The sequence below is a fragment of the Curcuma longa genome, chromosome 18, assembly GCF_044706935.1.
Source record: "Curcuma longa cultivar G26 ecotype Majalengka, Jawa Barat chromosome 18, ITB_CL_G26_1.1, whole genome shotgun sequence".
In the NCBI taxonomy this organism is placed as follows: Eukaryota; Viridiplantae; Streptophyta; class Magnoliopsida; order Zingiberales; family Zingiberaceae; genus Curcuma; species Curcuma longa.
The window spans coordinates 1,331,407-1,337,659 of NC_133878.1; the positions used below are offsets into that span (position 1 = coordinate 1,331,407).

Here is a 6,253-nt window from a genome sequence, read left to right on the forward strand (position 1 = left end):
ATTGGCCCGCTGCGCCTCCTCTCGTGTGATGGCATATGCACGACCAACCTCTGTGCTGAACGGTTGTGCAGCTGGCTGAGAGATAGCAGGCACAGATGTCGGCTGTTGAACATAGTAAGGAGATACATCGTCAGAAGTCGGTGCTGCTGGTGGCCGCTGCTGCATCGGAACAGCTGCGTAACAAATCTCTGGGTGAGAATCTGTTGGTAGTACTATATAATCTCTACCTTGAATCTGATACATCCGTCCTGTAGAAGGTAGAGATCTCTGCTGCTGCGGTGCTCTGTGTCTCGGTGGTATCCTCTGCTATCGTGGCTGTGTGGGTTGTCCTGCAGCAGTGGAAGTATCTGTGCGCTCCAGCTGAGCTCTCCGTATGTAGTCACCAATCATGTGATCAGGTTGTTTGCAGTAATAGCAAACAGCCTTATTAGAGGGACAATCCAAAACCTGGTGACTATTAGATCCACAGCGCCTCTTCTGACCAGAACTCTATGAACTCTGCCCTTTTAACTTTTCTACATCTCTCTCTTGAGTCACCTACCACTGGGTCGTCTCAATAATTAGAGCACGATCCAATGCCTCTCTGTATGTGTTGACCACAATTGGACATCTTCAGCCGAACATATGCAGCCAGCCCCTGAGTAAACTAGAGCATCCAATCACGGTCCTGAGCTACCAAATATGGATAAAACTCTGAAAGTTTCGAGAACCCCGTATGGTACTCAGTAACTGAACGATCACCTTGCTTAAGCTTCAGAAATTCCTGACGCTGAGTCATACAAAATGCCTCTGAAAATACTCCCTCTCAAAAGCCTCTCTAAAGATGACCACAATAAGCTCTGATCTTCGAGTACTGTCCTCTGAGTCTTCCACCACGTGATAGTCTGATCACAAAGGTGGAATACTGCTAACTCAATTTGCTCTGCCTCAGTGCAAGTGATATACGTGAAGGTATCAGTCACGTTCTCCAACCAAGAACGTGCGAGCCACGGGTCAAATCCCCCATGGAATAGAATCATCCGATTCTTTACATATTTTGCCAGTGCTAGAATCTGGCTCTTAGCCCTAGTCTTGTTGACTATAGCTGATACCCGATCAGGTAAAGGTATCTCTGGACTGTCAGCAACATGCTCGAAAATCTTTGACTCTACTGGCGCAACAGGTCGTCTCAACGGTCGATCTCGTCCTTGATTTTCAGGGGTCATAATAACACCTGTAATATACACTACTATAAATTCCTAGAAACAGAAATAAATGTACTAGAAATTACTTACAACTGCTTGGAGAATTTGTGTCACTGTCTGTCCATCTCACAACTTGGGTCAAGTAACCAACTTCGACACACCTAGCACGACGACAAACTCAAACACTAGACCTAAACCCTAAATCTAAATGCTTAGCCTAATATGCTCTGATATCAAACAATTGGTATCAGATAAACCTACAAATGCGATGGTAACTTCCGAAGACTACAAACACAACGACAAATCCGACGGACACCAAAAAATGAATACAAATGCAACGGAAAATCTGAATAAACCTAACCTGCTCTGATACCACTAAATTATCATATCCCGGGAAGGCCGTCCAAAAAATTTCAACAGCATCTCCCCTGTAACTATAACAATTCCCCTGAATACATGCATATACAAAGGCCAACACGGCTGTAATATGGACAACATGTCCAACACACATCACATACACACAACAGATTCAATATAAGGCCTACATAGCCACACAACAAGAACCAAAATAAGCAAAATCTACGTAGCGGAAACATCATAAATCCGAACAAATCAAATAACCACCAGTACAAGTCTGACACCACTACAGTCCATGTCCACAAGATACAAATCCAACTGAATAGAACTATAAACCATACCAACCAAGGGATAACCTCCTAATGTGAGATGGAAACAGCCGATCAAATCTCCAAGCTCCAAGTAAATCTATCTGCTACTTGGGGAGAAAATAAAATAACCCCAGGGTCTGGGTAGTGAGCATTAGATACTCAGTGAGTACAGAAAGAAGTGCATGTAAAGGTAATCAACAAAAATATCAGGAATAAATAGGCTAGAGTAAACATGTATAGATGAAAAAAATAATAATCAACGATCACAGGTATCAACAAATAACATGACTCAAAGTAATCGAATGTGATATATCAACTGAGACAATAAAGTAGGATCAGTACCATACAACAGGTATAGGAATCATGTACATGTAATCATGTATATAATGTCACGCAGTGCAACAATCATAGCAAACAAGTGCAACAGTCACCACTATATGAATAAAGTAAACTATGTAATAACCTACCAACAAATACATGTAAATATGCAACAACCAACGCAATTAAATGTAAGTCACTGTCTGCACTCGCCATCCCCAGTCACTCCCCCAGGGCAGTAAAATGGGGCGCACAACAGGACATACTGCACAGGCTCCAACAACTAACTACCAGTCAATCTAGTGGGGAGTGGCAGTGTAGCAGGAGGGTAATATAGTCAATCCTGGTCACTCCCAACTATAGTGCAACCTCTCACCCATGTGCTACCTCAACACAGTGTCAGGTAAGAGCCAACAACAAGAACAGCCAACTATGCTGTCAATAACCCCCTACAACTAGTTTATGGATGTATGATGATCATCCCAACATGTAATAGCTAAAATTAATTAGCATGCTCAATAGGAATCAACAGAGGTCAACATATGTCTATGATACCATAGTTAAGACTATTCTAACCATGGATAGATCAAATAGAGATCATACAACATGTATCAAGCAACGAATCATACGAGTATCAACAGAATGAATGATACAGATAACATGAGTATGAACATGGTATCACTAGATCATCATAAGGTCAACGGCAGGTATCAAGCAATGATTTTCAAAATTATCAACTAGATACTATCTCAAACAGCATGGGGATCAACAAAATAAACAACATAGCAACAAAAAACCATGCACTGGAAAAAGAATCGTGTATTGACCAAGTACAGGGTACCCACCTAATCAGATGATCGTCAACAAAGAACCTCCAGAAAAATATACTCAGACTCCGTGTATCTCAGGATCATCAAGTCACAATCTTGAAATTAACAACAACAAAATACTTACTAACACGATACTATATTTAAATTCATAGTAATTACAACACAAGACCTAATTTAGCTAAATCTATTTATCAACAACATTTCAACCTAATCAAACCAATCCCACAAAATAGGATTCCAACCCAACCGATTCATTCTACGTTCAACATAACCTTTAACATAGGTTAAACCCAACAATCATACACCTCCAACAATACTTAACTCATTCAACCCACTAACATCAATAACTATGGACAAGGTAACCCTAATAATTTCAAGTATTGATTCCAAAATTTCAATCCAATAGTAGCTAGATCAAAACTCACCCGAAGCAGAACCAAGATCATCCACACTCTAACATCCGATCCAAAACACAACAAGCAAGAATCGAATTCAAACAAGACTCACCTCTAGATCAGCTCTAACTCTTGCCCTAGCACAAGCTTCATTCCTCCTTGTAGCTGAAACCCAAACAACTTGGTCGGCTTATAGCAACTAGCTGAAAAGAGGTGACCCGATCAAGATCAGAGAAGATTTAAAGCCATCCAATAAGATTTAACTCTAGAACTGAATCACAACCAAAAACCTACTCTAAACTTTCCCTTACCAATTGTTTCCTCCAGATCTTCTTCTTCTTCACACCCAAGACCAGCAAGAAAGCTCAACCTCGAAATCCAAATTCAAAAATCTAGAAAGACCACATATCCAAGCTCAAAAAACCAAACACAACCCGAAATCCAACCAAAATCCCTTACTGATCAGCCTTTTCCTCTTCGGTTCGCCGCCATTAGAGCTGCCCCAACATCCCGATTCGAGCTCCTTTCCGGCGAGGACCACCCTCCAATTGCTCAAACTCTGGTCGTCGGCGATTCCTCCTTGGCTCCCAGCTCCAGTGTCGGCCAACGCTCGCTCAGCTTCGGCGGAGAGGAAGAAGGCTAGCTACGGAATCGAGAGAACAGAGAAGACGACTCACGATTGGGAATGAATAGGAACCGGGTTTTATTCCCTCTCTTAATGGGTCAAGATCCAAAACCCAATAACCCTATAACCCAATTGTTTTATTAATGAGTTAGGGTTTAATTTAATTAAACCCAATCAACCTTAGATTTAATTTTGATTAACCTTCTAAATCATTCCTTAACCCCATATAATTAAGGTTAATTATATTTTACAATTAAACCCTTAATTTTTGATATTTTACAGACGTGGTGGGCATAGACGGAATACTCCTGGCCAGTCTGCTTCAGCCCTTGACATTGTACTTATACCTCCTGATCGGGCAGGGCTGTCCCATGCACCTTTGACAGTATCTTCATCAGATTCGTTGCCACTACAATCTCTAATACCTTCGGCCATACAGTCCACTGTTGAGTTACAAGATATTCGAAAGCATATAGTCTCTCATAGAGGTTTGTAAGTATTTAAAAATATTTTTGTTTATAATTTTATGATAGATTTCAAAATTTTATACGTGTTAATTGCGAGATAAATAAAATAGTGAATAACCATTGGAGAGGGCATTAATGACATATACAAGCACTCTAGCACCCATAAAAGAGTTATGGTAGAACGAGTTTAAGGTATATATCCCCTTTAATTTATATATTAAAGTCAATATATAATAAATTATTTTTTTCCATTCTAGCGAGCATTCAATTGGGAGCTAAATGAAGAATTGGAAATAAAGAAGATTTTTAAGAAAACAATGTGGTGATCACATTTGGCATGTACTTAATGATGCAAAGATTAGGGGGGGGGGGGGGGGGGGGGGGGGGGGAATCACCCTACATCATCGAGAAAAATTGGATTAGGATCGCCAATATTTGACAAACTAAGGAGAGCAAACAAAAGAGTCAGCAGAATAGAATAAATCAAATTTATAATTCTGGAGACTCATCTGTGGCATATGCAGGAGGCTCAATCAATATTGATGAATATACACGTAGATTGACAATTTTTTATAAACACTAAGTTATTAATTAATTTTAAACTATTATATTATTTCTAACAATGTTTTTAGGCCAAGGAAATGGGAAGGATCTATTATTTATAGATACTTTCACCCATACATTTCAAAAGAAAGACAAGACTTGGAGCGGGAGTAGAGCTAGAGCAATTAAGGTTTGGATTAATCTTGGATTTTAATTTCTAACTTCGATTCTAATAGTTATGTACCTACTCTATCTTTATATTAAATGTGTTTCTATTAGATATAATCAATATAATATGCATTTATTTTAATATTTTTAATAACAATACAAGAGAAATATGATGAGCTAGAGCTAACACAAAGAGTTCATATGCTAGTGATGATAATGATGAATTTGAGCCCTCTGTTGGGAATAATCTGAGTATATAGCTGCAGGTGAGTAGGGGATCCAAAGGGGGGAAAGATATTGGGAATGGATTCTTTGAGCATAACTCATAGAGTTGCTGGTACATCTTCTTCTACTCCACCAATAGTAATAGCATAAATAGAGAACATAACTGAAGAGGTTAGCAATTCGAAGGGGATAATATTGCAAAGGGATCGAGAAATGAGATAATTACGCCAACAACAGGACTTCATAATGCGACATCTTCAGTTAGACTCTCCTCCAAATCAGATTCCTCCTAGTTCTGGTTATGACAGTGGTGATGGTGAAGATGGTGGTGGTGGTGATGATGATTCTTCATGATCCTAATTGTGTTTAATTTTTATTTTTTTCAAATTAGTGTTTTTGAATATTTGCTATTTAATTTGTGAACCCTTTATTTTTTATTATTGATTAATACTGCTATTTTATTTCGAATAGGGTTGGTGAGACCAAGGAAGGTGATGAAATTTGGAAATTCATATCGCAAAAAGTAAGTCTTTACATATTATAGTTATCTTATACAAAATAATACTTTTTGTTTGTTTTCTCATATAGGAAAAGAAGAAGAAATATGGAAGGAGCAGAAAGTATTTGTCGAGGATGATGATATGGAGGAGGACGATGATATTTTTTGTATCTTATCATCGTTTTGATACTATTTGATATGGGATGTTTTTATTTGGATATGTCTAATATCTTCTTGGATTGGATTGTGCATCTTGTCGTCGTTTTGAGATTTGTTTCTTTGATGATGTTGACTTGTTTTTTGGATTGTGACTTCTTATATGGATTGTTTA

General features: G+C 38.7%; 1 long non-coding RNA gene across 1 annotated transcript; it reads right to left on the reverse strand.

Annotated features, from left to right (window-relative positions):
* Nucleotides 1–3,012: 3,012 nt before the first annotated feature.
* LOC141812075 (uncharacterized) lies at nucleotides 3,013–3,998 on the reverse strand. Its single transcript, XR_012600244.1, has 4 exons — nucleotides 3,855–3,998; nucleotides 3,707–3,787; nucleotides 3,508–3,598; nucleotides 3,013–3,095 (listed from the first exon to the last, which is right to left on the reverse strand). It is a non-coding gene; the product is annotated as an uncharacterized LOC141812075 (long non-coding RNA).
* Between the last annotated feature and the right edge of the window lie 2,255 nt (nucleotides 3,999–6,253).